This window comes from Triturus cristatus, chromosome 2_1 (genome assembly GCF_964204655.1).
Source record: "Triturus cristatus chromosome 2_1, aTriCri1.1, whole genome shotgun sequence".
In the NCBI taxonomy this organism is placed as follows: domain Eukaryota; kingdom Metazoa; phylum Chordata; class Amphibia; order Caudata; family Salamandridae; genus Triturus; species Triturus cristatus.
Genome location: NC_140581.1, coordinates 612720827 through 612740598, shown reverse-complemented (window position 1 = coordinate 612740598; position 19772 = coordinate 612720827). Strand labels below are relative to the sequence as shown.

The window sequence follows — 19772 nt, the reverse complement described above, 5'->3', positions numbered from 1 at the left end:
TATCTCACGGTGGAAACACCTTATACTTAACATACATAAATTGTATGAAATAACACTCCAAATTGAGGGGTGACAAATGCAGGACAGTTAGAGGTCTCTTTTGGGAGAACTTGACGTTTGGCTATGACATTTCATTAGCTGAACAAGATTGGCTGCCAGCATTCGTCATGGATTTCCCTAAGGGAGAAACTGTAAATTTTCCTACCCTGTTCCCAGATATCTAAAATAGACATATGCACGGAAGTGAGCGGTAGCCCTAGCCCTGGCATTATACAAAAATCATGTTGGATGGGATGAGGATTCAACCCACAGCATTATTCCACTAAAAAATACTCTGACTCCACAGAGGCAGTATCCAATAAAGCAAGAAGCTAAAAAAGAAGTCAGGGAGATCTTAGATCAACTTGAACACCAAGGGTTGATTGAAAATTGCACCACTCAAATGAATAATCCTTTGTTTCCCTTATCAAAATAGGACAATTCATATTGTTTAGTTTTAAATTACAGACATTTAAACACTTGCACTAAGACATCTGCAGTACAAAATTCACACAGTATCGCATTAATGAATAATATTGTGCGGAAAAAATACAAAACCATGCTTGATAACCCAAATGTTTTTTTCTGCCAGAATATAGCGCCTGGGAGCAGGTATTGAACCGCATTCTCTGCGTTAGGCTCCCAGCGACAATTCTGTAGACTCCCCTAGGGGTATAAGAACAGCCCGGGGTTGTTTTCAGCCAGAGTAACTGAATGAATTACTTCAAAATCGTCCTATGTGGATGATATTTATCCAACGGATGATGACCTAGAGGAACACTTGAAAAGAGTTTGGTTGTTTTACAGGATCTAAATGAATCCAGGGCACTACAAAGTAAGATCCAGGTGAGAAGGACTGCCACTGGGTATGTCAAGTCTGTCACGGCAAGACCTGTCTGAATCCCTAAGATCGGGGACCTGGTCAGGAAGAAGATAGCGGACAAAAAAGAATTTGGGCCGTCAAACAGAAAGCCTGTACCTGTCCTGGCTGTTGAAGGAACAAGAATAGTACTTTTGCCGCCTCTTGCTGGTAAAAAGGAGAAAAGATTTTTCTCAATAGACCTGATCAGACCATACTATGTGGCCGATACTGAGTAGTAGGCCGCGTGGACTCCGGAGTAACAGACACCCTCCTTTCGCAACTATACAAGAAGTTTCAAACAGAAGACTCATCACGTTTGAAGAGTCACCTGCACAGAATGATGGACTATTCAACAATGCCATGGAACTCGTTCCTCTTGAAACTGAAGTGCAAACTCAGAACTTAAATGAAAGACAAACTTCAATTTGACCAAACACGGATATCTACATCAACATGCCCCAACAAGAGCAAATTATAGTTTTCACAATAACTGCGGAACTACCAAAAATTGATCGAATTGCACCTGGCTATTTCGTAGACTTTGATACGTTTTCCTTGGATCCAAGTGAACCTGAGACGATGCCAGCCCAAAATACTCGTCTACAGCGATTTAAGAATTTTCTGAACTTTCTTAAGAAGACTTACCGGGTGTCACCTTGGGTAGAACTCTGGGTAATTACCGGGGTACTTTTTTTTTTTTTCTGGATAGGCTTAGTAACTGTTTTTAGTATGCTTATAAATGGAACTTCGCTTCGAAAAAGCTCTGCAGCCCAAAAAGTGAATGTGATTCTGAAACAGCATCTATCATCACATCATGAAAAAAGATACCTATCATCAGTGAACATTACAGCAGTTCCTATACCTGACGGTATATGTGGGACAAGGTTGAGCACGATACATTTGGTCCGGCTGCATTTTTAAAAAGTACAACATTTATTTAAATTTTCATAAAGTGATCTCATTACCTCGAGTACATTTTCAGATGATTGGATTATGAAACTGTAAATAATATGTTGTCTCATTTAGAAACATCTGCTGCTTTCTCTAATAATGAAATGTTGGAAGACTCATCAGACTTTGAAACAATGTATTGCTATCAACATTATGGTCATCATTTTCTGCATAAATCTGCTAATCCCAGAAATGTTTTCGCATACCACCAATAGGAACATTGCCCGACACCGCCGTAAAGCAGTTCAAAAACATTTGCACAGAAATTTCCATATTTTTCAGGGTTTAACATGTCAGACCCGACCTCATATTATTATAAGGTTGCACCAACACCAGCACAGAAAAATATGCTGACAAACGCCAAACCGATTTACTCTGCTTCCTTTATTGCCCGGTTGTCTGAACACGGTTTCGATTTATGGAAAGACACCATAGATTTCAAATCTGTCATGGGTACTAGAGAGTGGCAGGTCCAGGGAACAAAGAGCATGCCTTAATTTTCAGCAAATAATGTTTTTGAATGAGACGGTGCAACAAACGACCAGTCTTGGATTGGCCAAGAACAAAGATTTGAATACACCTCGGATGCCCAAACCATCATACACTGAGGGTAACATAACATCACAAGAAGGGATTATGCTAGATGAGATCATGCAATACAATAGATCAGACCCCGATTGGAAGGGACGGTTGATTTTTCCCACAGACACCAATAGATGTCAGGAAAGATTCATGGGTAAAACCAATGGGTTTAATATAAACAGGCCAGAACCACGCTATGTACAGAGAGAACACCCAGTGGTATTCATACAATGTTGGGAAGTTATGCCTCGATTGGCTAAAGCCCTCAACACTTACACATGTGAAACAACGCTTGTCCTTACTCACAGAGGATGTGGACCTACGGGATTTTTTATTAGGTCCTAGGAAGCCATGTCATAAAGGTTTCTATTATGCTATCTATAATGAGTTTTTGAAATTATCAAAACACGAGGCCACGGAAAGATTACGAGAAATAGATCATATAAACCTAGAGAAAGCGCTAGCAGTGGTTGACAATATGTTAACTACACTAACTTACAGGATATATTTACTGGGCAACACTGTATCTTCTGCTATTGATGTACTAGAACACAATTTGTCCATATTACAACACGGGCAATCACAATTGGGCTCTATTATGTTGTTAAGCCGGACGCTGCAATCTTTGCGCGCGGGCTATGTGCCTTGGCATTACATAAACAGCACGTCTCTGTTTTCTTCATACACTCTAACAGAAAAACAGATAGAAATGGCACAGAGGGGAGCAAAGTATACAATGCTGCGTATTGAAAACTGTACAGATTAGCATTTTCAGTGGCAGAGTTACCGTCCACAGAATGACTAATCCATGTCCACATAACTCTTCCGGTCACAACTTTTCAATTTCAATATTGCCTTGAACAAATGCAGGCAGGCAGATATGAAGAAATAGATAGGGACTTCATCAAGGAATCTTGGGAATTACCGTACAGGTTTCGATGCCGGAGTGGGGAAAAGAACTGTTTCCACGTGGTACAAACTACGAGAATACTTAAGGTGGATCACTCATATGACATGATATAATGGTTCATGGGGCCTGTAATGGTTCGGTAGCAAACTTATCCTGTCACTTAAAGGGTTCCCCAGCTGCCGTGATCACTCCAGTGTTAAGACTACTTTCGAATGGGAGTTACTTGATGCTGAACGATCAAGGTTGCTGTGGGATGCTTCCAGGCATCGCATACCTGGTAACCGTGAGTTCCAGGGTTACTTGCTGTATGCAAGTATTGTTTCCACCAACACATACAGTCAGGGAGGCGCCGTTATGACCTTAGCTAAATATTTCATTAATACGGTTTGATGCTTTGAGCAGAATGAAAGCCATGCTTTTGCAGGAATCCGAGCCCTTAACCTCCACTCAAGAGACTTTTGATCTCCAGATCGCAAGATCTTTGACAGAGATACAGGCACTCATATGTACAAAGTACCCTTCCATTTCGCACAAATGGTTAATCGTATCTTTAACATGTCTGTTACGACGGGCATTGTCCACCTATTTAAGACCATGGGTTCTGAACTATGAAGCACCTTTCAGAGGGTCCTCAGAATTATACAACACTTTATATACTCCGTATTTGGAAGCGTGTTTGGAGGGCTACCACTGATTCTGTTTCTAATTGCAGGTATCCTGATTGTTATTTTTCTGCTACGCAATGGCCATCCCAGTCACCAAGGAGATGGAAAGAGCACTCCTGAAGTGAAAATACCATGATTGCATGTTGCAACATCTTGGCACACCTCACCTCAGAGAACTAAGTGCATCTTGCTACTTGTCACTTAGACCATCTTACCTGTCCTCCGATGCCTGTATTGCAGGGAAGAATGCGTGTTAGATCTCTGTCTGAAACTCCCATCATGTGCGCACCCGGATGTTGATGCTTTACTGGACCCGATAATGGCCCATGTTCTGCAGTGTCCCCAGCGTATTCCAATGATGATGGCGGCATTCCTAGAGCCAACACAGGTAGTATTGGCTCCTGTTGGTATGGACATCGGCTCCTCCTCTCACACCCAGGCCTTGGATGGCGCACAGGCTGCCCCAGCATCGGTTGTGGACAGTACAAAAGATTATCTGTGCTCAATTGACATAATCTGCAAGGTGTTACAGGGACCGTCTTCTGCTGAGGTAGGCAACAAGAATGTTGTGTCTACCGGCCAGAACACATAAACATTTGACTCATTTGGCCAGTCGTGTGCTGTGAGCTTTTGAGAAACAAACTAATAATTGGAACTCCATAACAAAATTGACATTATTTTGAGCATGCATGGCTTTCAAAACCTTGTAGTAGTTTGAACTATACCTGCGGACACATTAAGGATATGGCATGAGTAACCATTTCCTTTTTTTTTTTTTTTTAACAAATGTTAAAGATTTTTTAGAACATTTTTAAACATTGTCAAAGTCGTTGAGCGGAAGAGCCAGGTCACGTACTTGGTGGACGTCCAGTCACCTCGAGACCCCCTTCGGGTCCTTCACGTGAACCGCCTCAAGCCTCACTTCGTGCGGACGGAGCCGAGTCTACTGCTGGCCACCGATGACGGGGCCGAAGAGGAGTCAGATCCCCTCCCTGACCTCCTGTGTACCAAGGAGAAGGATGGCTCCGTGGAAGGAGTGAACCTCTCTCCATCCCTCACTTCCCAGCAACGCGAGGACTGCCGCCAGCTCTTAGGGCAGTTCCCCGACTTATTATCTCTTGTCCCCCAAGTCACCGACTGGTGTGTCCATGACGTGGACACCGGAGACAGCCCGCCGGTGAAGCAACGAGCCTACCGAGTTCCTGATAAAGTCCGGTCCTGCATTCAGGCCGAGGTCTCAAAGATGTTGACCTTGGGGGTGATCGAACCCTCAGACAGCCCCTGGGCCAGCCCCGTGGTACTGGTCCCGAAAGCGGCTGCCCCCGGTGTCGCCCCAGAACTCCGATTCTGTGTGGACTACCGGGGACTCAATGAAGTCACCCGAGCCGACGCTCACCCCATTCCCCGAGCAGACTAGCTCATTGACCGTCTCGGGTCTGCTCATTTCCTCAGCACATTCGATCTGACCTGCGGGTACTGGCAAATTGCGCTCACAGAAGGAGCCAAGGAGTGGTCCGCCTTCTCCACCCCGGATGGGCACTATCGCTTTCGCGTGATGCCCTTCGGGATGAAAAATGCCCCGGCCACCTTCCAGCAACTGGTAAATAGAGTCCTGGCCGGGCTGGAAAATTTCAGCGCTGCGTATCTAGACGATATTGCGGTTTTCAGTTCCGAATGGAGTCAGCACCTCCGGAGGGTGATAACGGCCCTGCGCCAGGCAGGCCTCACAGTAAAAGCCAGCAAGTGTCAGATTGGGCAAGGTTCGGTGGTCTACCTAGGGCACCGGGTCGGAAGCGGGCAGGTCGCCCCTCTGCAGCCTAAGATCGACGCCATCCTAGCCTGGGAACCACCCACTACCCAAACGGAGGTCCGAGCCTTTCTGGGCCTCACCGGCTACTACCGGAGATTCATCCGGGGGTACGGCAGCCTTGTCGGTCCCCTCACGGAACTCACGTCCAAGAAACAGCCCAAGAAAGTGCAGTGGACCTCTGCCTGCCAGGATGTTTTCGGTGCCCTGAAAGTGGCCATGTGTACTGCCCCCGTGCTCTAGGCCCCCGACTACTCCAAGGAGTTTGTGGTACAAACTGATGCCTCCGAGCATGGCATTGGGGCAGTCCTGTCACAGGTGAATGATCAAGGCCTAGACCAGCCCGTAGCCTTCCTCAGCCGAAGGCTGTTAACCAGAGAACAGAAATGGAGCACCATTGAGCGCGAGGCGTTCGCCGTAGTCTGGGCCCTCAAGAAATTACGACCCTATCTGTTCGGCACCCATTTCAAAGTCCAAACCGACCATCGCCCCTTGCGATGGCTCATGCAGATGCGAGGGGAAAATCCCAAACTACTGTGGTGGTCAATCTCCCTCCAGGGGATGGATTTCACAGTAGAACATCGCCCTGGTACTGACCACGCCAACGCTGACGGCCTCTCCCGGTTCTTCCGCCTCAGCGAAGAGAACCCCCAAGAGGATGGGTAGTTCTCTCCGGCTTTCAGCTGGGGGGGAAGCGTGTTAGGCCCGGCCTCGTGGCATGGCCATCCCTGCCCCTAGCCACACCCCCTGACCCGTGCACCTCATTCAGCCCCCGAGTACACGGCCTAGCCGGTCCTTCCCGCCAGGACCCACACACACCCGACCCGGACTTCCCCGTCCGTGCCCTCCATCTTCCCAGCACCACGGGGCCCGCGTGCCCACTTCATGCACCTACGATGGCCGCCCGGCTCCAGCGCAACCCAGGCCTAGAGGCGCCGCCCCGGCTGGAGGACTTCGCGCTCCCACAGAGTGAGAGAGGGAGGAGCAGTTTCCATCGCACCTCTGACCTCCCCTTGGGAGATGGGTTTCGATCGGCCCTCCGGCCTCCCTGAGGGCTGGCTCCACGCCTGCTGTGTGTCTGGGCTCCTCCCGACCCGGCCCTGAAAGGATCAAAGGACGACATGGCAGGAAACTCCAACAAGCGGCCCCCAGGTGCTAAGACCGGACATCAAAGAGTAGTTGACCTATAACAAGGGGTGCTCTGGGACTATCTGGCAGATTCGACTATGGAACGACGAGAGCCCTGCTGACGTGGTCGCGGCTCCCTTGCAACCTTGGAACACCTGAGCCCTGCTGAGTGACTCGCGGCTCCCCTGAAGATCGTAAGACCTCCGACCTTGTGCTTGAGCCCTTCTGAGTGACTCGCGGCTCCCCTGAAGATCGTAAGACCTCCGACCTTGTGCTTGAGCCCTGCTGAGTGACTCGCGGCTCCCCTGAAGATCGTAAGACCTCCGACCTTGTGCTTGAGCCCTGCTGAGTGACTCGCGGCTCCTAAAGACTCCCTCGGTCCGGCTGGACCCCAATGACCACAGCGTATCCCCCAGCTCGAGGATTGTGAGCTGTGCGCCAGGTACGTCCCTGCATTGATCTGGATCCCCAAAGACTGTCCCGCTACCCCCTATCCCTACCGAGACTCTTTGAGCCCGTGCTCTATTTGTACATATCCACCTTGTTGATCATAAAGATCCTACGAAGCTGATTAGATAAAGATCTGTTTTCAAGAACATACAGTGTGGTGTCTCTTTGTCGTGTGGTGCAGCCTGTACGATCCTAGACACAAGACTCTTCCCCCTGCCGGCTACGATACCCCGAGGGTAGGTCTCAGGGTGCTCAGGGTGCTCAGGTACCCTCCCTGTCTCCTCTGAGGTCGCCTTCTAACAATACAGAAGCAAGGGGGGACACCCAGAAATAGATCTGCTTGCCACACACCAAAATGCCAAAACTTCACATCCAGGTATCCACACCCATTGTCCAGAGGCAATGCGCTATAGATTAATTGGCCAGGCAAATTTGCTTACACTTTTCCACCTCTCCCATTCATTCAGTTAGTAGTTTTGAAACTCAAACAACATTCCCTCACAATGATCCTAGTTGCTCCAACATGGGCAAGGCATCCATGGTTCATAACTCTATTGGAACTATCAGTAGTACCACATCAAAAGCTACACCTCTAACCCAAACTTCTTACTCAGAACCATGGAGAGATAAGACACCCAGATCCCAATCAACTTAACCTTGCGATCTGGCTCCTGAGATCTTAGAGTTTGGCTACTTCAATCTACCACCAGACTGTATGAACAACAAGGGCATGCTATGCGGTAAAATGGAAGCGATTCATCATCTATTGCACGCATAATAAGATCAACCCACTAGATGCTTCCATTCAGAACATCGTCTGTTACCTCTTGCATCTACAACAATGTAACATAGCATATACATCTATCTGAATGAGACACGTTAGTGATAGATTCCTTACCTTAGAATAGTCCCCAGGCGTCAGTCTGGATCCGGAAAGTTTTTTGCTTAGCAGTACCCCTGCGCGCCAGTAGGGGGCGCAGTGTGGCTCCGCGCCTGTCACTGGCGTCGTGCACGCCGGGACGATGTCACGGAGCTACTTAGGCGCCACCCGTGCGCGCTAATGTCAGTTCTTTCTTTTTCCGCGCCGAAAGCGCAGATCCGGATTGAGCACGTACCTCAGTCAATTTTTTACCACTTTTTTAGACTTTTTGTCTTCTTCTCGGTCTCCCGTTGCACGTAGGGATGCCCGGCTTTAAGTCTTGCTGCATCGAGCCGCGGAGAATCTCCACCTCGACCTCCCTACGGTGGCCCTTAAGACCAACCTCCTTACGGAGGTGCTCCAGACGGCGTCTACGTAGTCGGAGCCACTGCTCCCTTTCAATGAGTCCTCTTGGGTACTTGGTTGCGGCTGGCCTCTGGGGCGCCGGTGGATAAGAACGTCGCTAGGCATCATCGCCCGGCCCGATCCCGCCTTCTTGACCACTCCCCCCACACTTGAGAGCCTGGTCATTCAGGCCTCAACATCGCAGAGTGGCTTTCCCTCAGCTCTGCAGGACAAAGACTCTAAGAGGCTGGACCAATATGGCAAGAGGTTGTTCTCCTCAGCCAGTTTGGGGTTGAGATCGGTTAATGCCGCCTTCTTATTTGGCCGTTACGCCCAAAGCAGTGTGGGATTTGGTGGCGGAGGTTCTGCCTCAGTGCTCTGAGGAGGTCCAGGCTGTCCTTTCCCAAGCAATTGTGGAGGGCAAGGATGCGGCGAAGTTTGCCATCAGATGTGGTTTGGACACCGCTGATTCCAGTTGCAGTGGGCGCAGCATCAGAGCAACCTGTCCGATCATGTCCAGATCTCGGAGGGCACTGCACGGCAATTGCAGTTATGGCTCACGAATCGCGATTGGGTCAATGGCAGATCCCTCTCCTTTCCCCAACCTGAGCACACTGTAGTGACGGATGGGTCCCTCGTGGGCTGGGGAGGCCACATGGGAGAGACGGAGATCAGAGGCCTCTGGTGTCCGGCGGAGTCCCGGCTCCATATCAACCTTCTGGAGCTGCGGGCGATCTGGCTTGCGCTGAAGGCATTCCTTCCCTCTGTCCGGGTAGTGTAGTGCAAGTGTTCATGGACAACACCACCGCCATGTGGTATTGCAACAAACAGGGCGGGTGGGGTCGTGGACCCTTTGTTAGGAGGCTCTGCGCCTCTGAACGTGGCAGGGACATCAAGGCATTACCTTGGTGGTTCAACACCTGGCAGGTTCTCTGAACGCCAGGGTGGACGAACTCAGCCGCCGGTGCATGGTGGATCACGAGTGGCGTCTGAACTTGGATGTGGCGCAGGGTGTCTTTCTGCGATGGGGAGAGCCTTGGTTAGATCTATTCGCCACCGAAGAGAACGCACAATGTCATCAGTTCTGCGCGTTGGAATTTCCAAGGCGGCACTCGCCCGGAGACTCTTTTCGTCCCGAGTGGAGCTGCGGTCTGTTGTACGCCTTTCCGCCTATACCACTTCTGCCCAGAGTGCTGAAGAAGACCAGGCGCGACCGGGCCCAAGTTATTCTTGTGGCTCCGGACTGGGCTCAAACAGTATGGTATCCCGAGCTACTCAGTATGAGCATCGATCCCCCGATCCGTCTGCCTCTCCGGGAGGATCTTCTGTTGCAGCAGCAGGGGTCGGTACTCCACCCGAACCTGTCCAGCCTCCACCTCCATGCTTGGAGATTGAGCGGCGACAGTTGACGCCTTTCGATCTTTTTCCCGAACTCTTCGATGTCATCTTGGCGGCCAGGCGTCCTTCCACTAAAACGGTGTACGCCTGTAGGTGTAACAGATTTGCAGATTTGTGGCAGTTCCTTACTTGGAAAGTAGCCTTTTTAATTGCTATCACATCTCTCAGAAGATTTAGTAAACTCCAGGCATTAACTATACAAGAACCATTTTTACAAATCCATCATAACAAAGTGTTTTTTTTACCCAAAGTAGTATCTGCCTTTCATCTCAACCAGTCTGTTGAACTCCCAGTGTTTTTCCTCAACCAGACTCAGTGGCAGAAAGAGCACTACACACCTTAGACGTTAAAAGAGCAATACTCTACTACATTGAAAGAACAAAATCCTTTAGGAAAACCAAACAACTTTTTGTGGCTTTCTCACCTCCTCATAAAGGTAATCCTATATCCAAAACAGGAATTGCAAGGTGGATTGTAAAATGCAAACAAATATGCTACATCAAAGCCAAACACACATTAACCATTCCCGCTAGAGCTCACTCTACACGCAAACTAGGGGCTTCTATGGCATTCTTGGTGAACATTTCCCTGGATGACATATGCCAAGCAGCAACTTGGGATACACCACACACCTTCACAAAACACTATTGTGTAGATGTGTAGGCAAAACAGCAAGCTAGTGTGGGTCAGGCTGTATTAAAAACACTATTTCAAGCTACTGCAACAGATACAGGTAGCCGCCACTAACGAGGTAACCGCTGTATAGTCTATGCAAAAGTGTACAATCTGCAGCTCATATGCCTCGAACGGAAAATGCTACTTACCAGTATGCATCTGTTCTTGGTATGTAGAGCTGCAGAGTTGTACACGCCCACCCGCCTCCCCGGATACCTCTATCTGTTACAGTATTATCTTACTTGGATACATTACACATGGACATCTTTCTACTTCTCACTACTCCATCTAACCCTGCGTGGCAAAAAGAATCTAGGGCCGACCGAAGGAGGAGTCACCAACCTCCTGTCTACAAAGACTTCTTTGACAAAAACAACATGCAAACATCTGAGCCCAACACCAGATGGCGATCTATGCAAAAGTTTATAACTCTGCCTCTCTACATGCCAAGAACAAATGCATACTGGTAAGTAGCATTTTCCTTATATTCCATATAGGTACCATAATATAGGCCCTGGTAACTTCATTACCCTTCACCTATTTTCTTCCCTACATTACACTTGTAACAGTTTACAGGGACAGAACTTTTACCTAGATACGACACAGCTTTCAGAACACGGCTTTTCCCCAGTTCGAAATCTCATACATTGTGCATGAGGATTCTTGAAAGCACACCAAGATGACCATCTCCTGTATAATATCTATGTATAAAGTTCATGCCCAATGTCATCTTTAGGCCGACACAGTAATAGAGCGAGGTAGCACCCCTGGGGAGACCTTTGGGTATATATACATCACATCTTGCTAAGATAGAGCAAAGGAGATCGAGACATCCCAGCCGACACACTGACCCTGAGGTTCCTGGATGCAGACACTCCAGTGGTCTAACATCTCTTGCGGGGTGTCCAGCTCGAGACCAGGACGGGGTCCAACAGTCTCTCACTTCAGGTAATGGGGTTGACTAAATCTTAGAGGGATTCTTGGCTTAACACCTGTACACATGTTAGGTACATTTAGGTGCATCTAGTTAGGGAGGCATCCTAGAAGTACGCATCTTTTTTATCATGTGTTTTATATACTTGTATGTATTCATGATTATTGTAAGATGGTGGAGCTATACCACCCATTTACCTTTATAGTACTGCTAATCATTTATATCTTATACTGTCTAACGGTTGTTGCAGATCATCTATTCTACACCAGAATAACAACTGTTTAATAAATACTTTTTACGCCCAGCCTGTTTATTCTGTGTATATTTCTGAGACAGACCTAGTAAGCACGAGTGACTGAGCGAAAAGTAGTATATTGTTTCCACGATCCTGAGGGCTCAGGGTTGTCATGAACTATTCTCTCCTTGGTAAAAGCAGATTCTAGTGGCACTGTGAGCTATTTGGTACAAAAGGCCAGCATACCCGGTGGGTGTGTTCAGAATCAGTCTGGCACCAATCCTACAGTGTATGTTGTCTAAACGCTCAGATCTTGTATAATTATTATAGGAACCACACAGCACTGGATGCCTATTTCTGGCATCCTTTGATGTCAGGTGATAGATCTGGTCATCGGTCTTTGCTCCCATTCCCCAGCTTCAAGTTCAACTTCAGAGCCTGCGTCGTTAGGTATTTTGCCAGCTGCAGTACCAGTTTAGCAGCCAGAGCCAGAAGACGTGCTGCTAACCTTCCTGGTCCCTAGCACGGACTCTGCAAATTTCAACCTTTACCCAGGTAATTGTAGTTTTCTTTTTCAAGCTCCCTTCAAGCCCCAAGAAACGTAATAGGCCTATAATTAGCTCTGCAATGTCTGATTCAGACCCCACCCCGTACTGCATGTAAGAAAATTCCTGTTTTTGTGTGGTGCCCACACGTTTTTGGACTGACGCTCCTGGTTTTTCGACTGTGAGAGTACACTGAGGCCTGGTAATTAGACCTCCATGCCAGTGACCTGACCCTAAAATGTATGTCCAGTTGACTGTACCCAACTGGAAATGGCTAACTTCCTTTTACGTCCCAAGTATATGGTACCCAGGACATGTAAGCTGGAGGGATATCTCAGGGATTGCAGCCCTGGTTGTGCCACCATAGAGGTCCCTCAAGTAAAGCAAGTCTCCTGGCCGCCAATGTGGACTGGTGGAGCAGTTGTGTACTGCTGGTCTGACTTTGCCATTGAAAGCAGTGGCAAAGCCTCCACTTCCCCTGTGCATCTGAGTAAGTCACTTCTTTGGCAGGTCTCCCGAGTCCTAAGGCAATGTGCACCATATGACATCCACAGGGCATTTAGTTAGCATGTTCTGACTATAAAAATGCGAAACTGCCATTTTTACTGTGGAAAGATTTGGTCACCCAGTTTGCGAGTGAAGGGTTACATACTGACCCCTTAACGGTGCTGCCAAATTGTGGTATCGACCACCGCATTACATTAAGCTCAAATTGAATCTCAAGTAGAAATTCATGTAACCTGTTACCATGTACAGCTTTATTAAAGCGGCTATCTTAGTTTCCTTTAAAACTCCTGTGCCTTCTCGGTCACACATAGAGCCTGTTCCACGAGACAGCTTTCTACCCTCCTGAGAAGACGTGCTAATGATTCTCAGAAAGGGAAACAATAAGGGTTTGAAGGCCAGGGTAGTGCTATCTCCCTCCTGCAGGAGGCCACATGGGTGTTGGCCCCAAAAGGCAGGCTTCAAAGGGGAAGCAGTCTTTGAAGGGAAAATGTGTAACACTAGGGTGGAAGGCTGCCCTATTGTTTAGACACACAGGCTGGCCCGGGGAGCAGAGAGGGGAAACCAGTTGCCAAACCGGTTTCCCCAGGGGCGTGTAGCCCTGAGGTAGCCAAACCCCAGGGTTTGGCTAGTGAGTTCCACACAAAGAGAAGAGTCTCGCCATCTTAGGAGTAGGCAGAATGATGGATCCTGAGATATCCAGATTACACACTCCACACTCCACAGGAAGTGGTCACTAGATGAGAGCGAACCTGGTAGCTGAATGGGCTACCAACTGCATTCTGCCCTGGGGATATTTTCTGAGCATAAAGAGGGCACCCCGACCTCAGATCTCAATTGACCTGGTTAGAGGACCAGAGGAGGATTGCTCTGCTGCTTTGAGGACCTAGCAAAGAGAGACTACACTCTTAAGCACTGAACCTGCTGCACCTGGTGGCTAGCGAAGAGAGGAAATATGCCTGCTGTGACCTGCTCAAGGAGAAGTCGTATCCAGAGCCCAGCTAAGTCGAGAGACACCCATCTACCGCGTTGCACCCACAGCATCCTTGAGCATATTCAGCAAATTCATCCCTTGCATCAGAATTACTTCCATTGGAAATCCTGCAACAGATAATAGTGCCTGATCTCACTGAGGGATGCTTCTCCTGTTACGGTAACTGTTCTTGAGGACCTGTCTGGTCCCTGCCCCGTACTGGTTCCCAACTGGGGTTGGTTGTCTACAGTGACTCCCAAGTGACCACGTTACACCTAGCCCAACTTTTAACTGAAAATGTTTTTGAATGTCAAATTCATTGAATTTGCCAGTGCTTATTTGTGGTTAAGTGATTTGCCTTGATTTATTAATTCTTGTAAATTCTTTGGATATTTTTGTTTTGGTGTCTAAATTCTAAAAGATTGTAGTCTATTTTATAAATTGAGGTCTTATTTCTTGATTGTGATATTCTATTTCTTCTGCAGTTGTTTTGGTGCTGTTTAAATACCTTCCACTTGTTCCGTTTTGTAAGTCTTGCTGCTCAGAGCCACAGCTACCCATGGTTGAACTGAGGGTTTACCAAACAAAATCTGAGGGTCCTGAAGGCGTTGGTAAATGTATTACATGGTGAGGTTGCACAACCACAATATATAATGCACTCCATTTACTCACACTGCACTTTTGAACCCCCCACCATCCCTCAGTGCCATCTGTTCTTCATTCCTGTTCCTGTCCTTCTCAAACATTCCACCTTTGCCACTGATATCGGATGGGCTTTCAGTGCTACTAGCATCAGTTTCAGATCTGTATCAGGACTTGAAAGATTTCCCGAAGTCTAAGCTTATCTTCATTAGATCTAGAAGAAATGCAGAGCAATTGTAGGAAACAGCAGCATACAGGCTCACGCCTCATGAGAAATACTATAATAGCATGGGAGAACATTTTGGAACCAACTCGGATGCCCTCTGATTATTCATGATAATGACAGCAGTAAGGCAGGTCGTCTCCCCCAGCCACTCCCCCAATCTCCCCACCTCCCTGGAACAATAGTGCTGGAGACTGCTTAGCCCTTTACCAATGCTAGCTCTGGTGACTGTTTCCTGTCTAGCTCTGAAACCTTCACAGCTACCTTCAAAGTATTCAGCCTACGGTGGCGCATGGGACTCCTATAAGCCTTTCTGACACTTTCTCTCCTGACCAGAGTTCTAAAGAAGATCAGGAACAGCCGGGCCCAAGTCATACTAGTGTCTCCGGATTGGGCCAGGAGGGATGAAACCCAGACCTTCTGGTCATGAGCATCTGTTTTCTAATCAGGCTACCGCTTCATAAGAAATTTCTTGTCACAGCAGCATTGAAAGGTTCTACATCTGAACCTGTGGAATGCAAAGCTCCATGGGTGAAGATTGGGTGGCAGCAGTTCACTGTGTTGGATCTGCCTCCTGAGCGTGTGAATGTTATGTGCACAGCCAGGCGTCCCTCTACAAAGTCTATTTACGCTGGGACAAATTTGTGGTCGGGTTTAAGTCAGCTGCACAGACCCCCCTTACAAGTTAAACTGTAGGATATTTTGTTGTTTATCTTATCCTTGGCCCTGCAAAGTCTTGCAATGGGCACCGTTAAAGGTTATTTGTTGGCTATTTTGCTTTTGCTCGACCAAATGTCCTCGTTCGAATTGCCTGCTATGATGCGGTTGTCTAAAAATTTGACACACCTGCTCTCTTGTAAGCTGATTGTGATGCCATAGTGGGATCTTAATTTGGTCCTGATGTTCCTCATATGTAGCCCCTAGGAGCCAATGCACTGCTGCTGATTGAGTCTTTTGACTCTAAAAAAAACATCTTCCTGATTGGAGACTCTTGAGCTTGCCACATGAGTGAGCTTCAGGCTCTCTCGCTGCAGCCTTCCTACACTACCGTTTCTCCAACCAGTTATCGTTCTTTACCCTGCCCAAGCCCTCAACACACTCCTTCAACTAGGCACCAAAAGCTTTTAAACCAATTGCATCACAGACCATAGGGTGGATGATGAGCTTTTCCTGGGGTTTCCGAGGCTAAGAAAGGTTTGGTGATGAGGCTGCACCATCGTGGACTGCACCTGGTGGGTAGCGAGAGAAGGGGCTGGGTCTGTTGTGTTCTGCTTGCTTTGGAAGTAGTCTCCCGAGCCCAGACAAAGGCAGAGACTCCAAGAATCAGTCAGCTGACCACCTGTTTGCAGTACTGGTGCCAGTTGGTAGCCCAGATCGATGGATCAACGCTCCCCGCGGCTGTGTGGCACCCAGGACCCATCTCTTAAAGTTGTACCTGAGTCTGCTTTACCCGGGAGAGCCGTTGGAGTGCTTCTTGGTCTCCCAGAAGGCAATTTATCACCCAAGGAAGAATCCTGCAGTGATTGCGACACTGTGCAACTGGAAGGCCAGTGACGACTGGACTTCTGCCAGCCTGGAGAGAACGACCTGGGATATCGACCCTGTGACCAAGACCCTCTCACCATCTTCGTGGACTTAGAAATCCCTGTAGGAAGACACCCGCTGACTGTGTCATATTCACAGCATCCTGGGAGCATCTTCAGCATCCTTCATCCCTTGCATCAGGACCATTCCATAGGAATCCATTGCACACGCGTAAAGTGCCTGGAACTGTTGCATGCTTCTTCTGTGGAGGTTGCTGTTTCTGAGGACCTTGCTCGTTCCCCTGACTTGCTCCCTGCCGGAGTTGTCCATGCCAAGCAACTCTACATGATCGCATTGACGCTTGTCCAAGTTTACCTTGAAAAAGTTTCCAAGTGTCAAATTCTTTGAGTTTGCCATTGCTTGTTTCTGGATCAGTGAAAGGCTTCAATTTATTATTCCTTGTAAATTCCACATCTCTGGAACCCTCCAGCGGCTCTTTTTTATTGGGGTGTCTCAAAATATATAAAAATACAGTCTATTTTATAAATTGGTGTCAGTTTTCTTGAGTGTCATATCAATTTCTTCAATTGTTTTGGTGCTGTCTAAAGACTTTACAATTGTTCCTCAGTGTTAGCCTTGCTTCTCACTGCATCAGCTACCCAGGGTTGAGCTAAGGGTTTGCCATACGAAACTAAGTGTCCTAAAGGCGCTGATAAGTTGTGAGAAGTTGGCCTGATGTATGATGTCACTAGTTCTAGTGTACACCTTATATCAGTCCAAATACCCTTATGGTGATTGGTTGTAAAGTCAACCTTATAGACCAGCTATCCTAGTGGTAGCATGGACAAGAGCAGTCTTAGGCTAAACTCTGAATGGCATGTGAAGCCAGCTGTGATACCATATATAATCCCTTGAATACCAAATGAAAGGACACCACAACAGATATATATATAAAATAAAGTGTATTTATTCTAGTCAAACCCTCAGCACTCTTTGAGATTAGAGGTAAGTACAACACAGTCTTATTTAAGCATACAGTAAGTCACACAGGTAAGGAATACAGTTAGGCCCTAGGGGCCACGCAAACCATATACTAAGTAAGTGGTATAAGAACCACTGTCACGAAAATAGAATAGGCCTAGGCCTAGGGAATCGCTGGGGCTACACTACACTAGCGTTAGTTAGGAAGTGGGAGGCCCACGGGATTCGTGTGCAGAGTGGAAACACTCACGCGTAATGCGTAAAAGTCAATAGCAATAGTACAGTTTAGAAAACGGTAGATTTAGGACACTTCCGGAGTAGCTAGGAAGTTGAGACTTGAAAACTAGACACTAGGATAGTCACTATCCCGATGAGCACCGGAGTACCCAAGTTACCTAGCCCACAGGCTGTGGGTGCATAGGGGTGAAGATGCGTCGGTTTTCGTCGTCGACTCCTATGGATGCCTGAAGAAAGATGCTGACAGGCAGTCAGTGAAGAGTGTCCGGTGGATCCCAAGGCTGGGATCAAGAAGAAAGGAAACCTGCAAGCAGAAGGGACAGAGTCAAGGTCACTAGCCAGTGACCACGTGGAACCAGGAAGGAACCAGGCGATGTCGTGAAGATTTGCAGGTGAAGGTGAAGCTTGTCGCTGCAGCCAGGAGGACCAGGAAGCGTCGAGGACGATCAGGACCAGGAGGCGAGCTGTCCCACGAAGGCTCTTGCTGTCGGCGGCGTCGAAGTTGGACTAGGACTCACCAAGCCTTGGCAAGCGGAACCCACGAAGAACGGAGGACTTGCTTCTGGTTCAGACAAGGAAGGTCTGGGATGCTTCTTCTTTGCAGAGAAGCGGGAGCCAGTCTGGAGGAGCCAAACCAGCGCAGAAGATTTCAGGGTGCGTCGTCACAAAGGCCACTAGCCAGCGGGCAAGCAACCGGACAGACGCGGCAAGCAGGAAAATGCTGAAGGGCCCCACGCAGGACTCGTGGAGTGTGGGGGGCTGATCTTCGGTGCAGATGGTGCTTGGGGTTGGGGCTTCTCAATCCCCGGTGCACAACTTCGAGGGTACCTCAGAAGCTGCGCTTTAAGTTACTAGCCACTTTTTCCAGGTAGCCGGTCCCACGTCGCTCGTCGCCTCCACGGATCTCAGCTTTGCTGTCGATGTGGATCAGGGTCGGAGAAGTCTGGAAGTCAAGGCTCTGGTCAGGCTCTGCAGTCGGTTCCTCGTAGAACGTGGGCAAAGCAAAGGGTAGTCTCTTGATGGTGCCTGTTTGCACAGGGTAGCCACTCCTTGGCTACAAGGGAGATTCTTCAGTCTTCTTCTTTCGTCGAATGTCGAAGGTCCAGAGTTTCTGTTCAGTTTTGCAGGTTCAGGATAATCTAAAGTCTTGAGGCCCAACTCCCACTCTTATACTAATCTGGGGGGCTGGGATACCTGCTAGGTCACGCCTTATGGGTGGGACCTGGGAGGGGGTGGTTACACCCACTTCCCTTTGTCCAGTTTCGCGCCAGAGCTGGGGCTGGAGTGCCCCAGCGCCGGTTTGAACTGGACTATGCAAGGAACACCTTGTGTGCCCCAGGCATGTCTCATTCCTTTCAGCCCACCCTGCCCCAATACACTAAAGGCTGTCTGGGGAGGTGCTAGCACCTCCCCAAGCAGGAAACCTATTGTCCAGGCCTCCCTGGCTGGGATCACTCCCAGCTGCAGGAGGTCAGACTTGTGTCGTGGCAGCAGCATCCATTTTGTGATGCTGAGGCTTTGGTCAGAGGCTAACAGTTGAAGTATGATTTTAACATGTCTCTCCCTCTAGAAGGGGGGAATAATATTCTCATGTCCAGAAATGGCATGGGGGTATTATTCCACAGTGTTAGACACCTTACACGACATGTTTCGATAAAGCCAAACCATAGTTACCATAACCGTCTAAGATTATAAGGTACTTTAAGAGTATATGGTAGGCTATATCATAGAACAGCTATAAGGACAAGGTTCCGAAAGCTGCAGACAGGCTCAGCTCATGCTAGAGCACCATCTCACATGTTACCAAGCACTCTGCCTCCAGGATTGTCAAGGCCTGCCATAGGAGTGACTGATAGGTACACATGTGTCTATATGTAAGTTAGGTATAGGAATACTACACCTAAGCAAGGGGTGATTACACGACCTTGCCCCAGCTGAGTGGTCAGCCAGTTGTGTCAAAATGGAAGGCCAGGCCAGGGGTGGCATAATACATGCTGCAGCCCCTGGTAGGCCTAGGGTACACCTATGCCCTGGGTACCTAGGGTACACTGTACAGGGGCCAATAAGGTGATCCTATCCAAATGGGTTATGCACCTAAAGTACATAGTATTAATTTAGAGAGAGAACAGCAGGGCTGTGGGTCTGATTAGCAGGCCCACAGCCACATCTAAGTCGAAAACCAGTAAAGCAAAAGCAAAAAGTGGGGGTGAACATAGAAAGCAGACCCTACTCTCCTACATAAG

At 48.2% G+C, this 19772-nt stretch overlaps 1 protein-coding gene across 3 annotated transcripts in view; it reads left to right on the top strand.

The window, feature by feature from the left end:
* CHD1 (chromodomain helicase DNA binding protein 1) overlaps window positions 1-19772 on the top strand; it is a 1484343-nt gene that overhangs the window by 992460 nt on the left and 472111 nt on the right. The window lies entirely within an intron of this gene.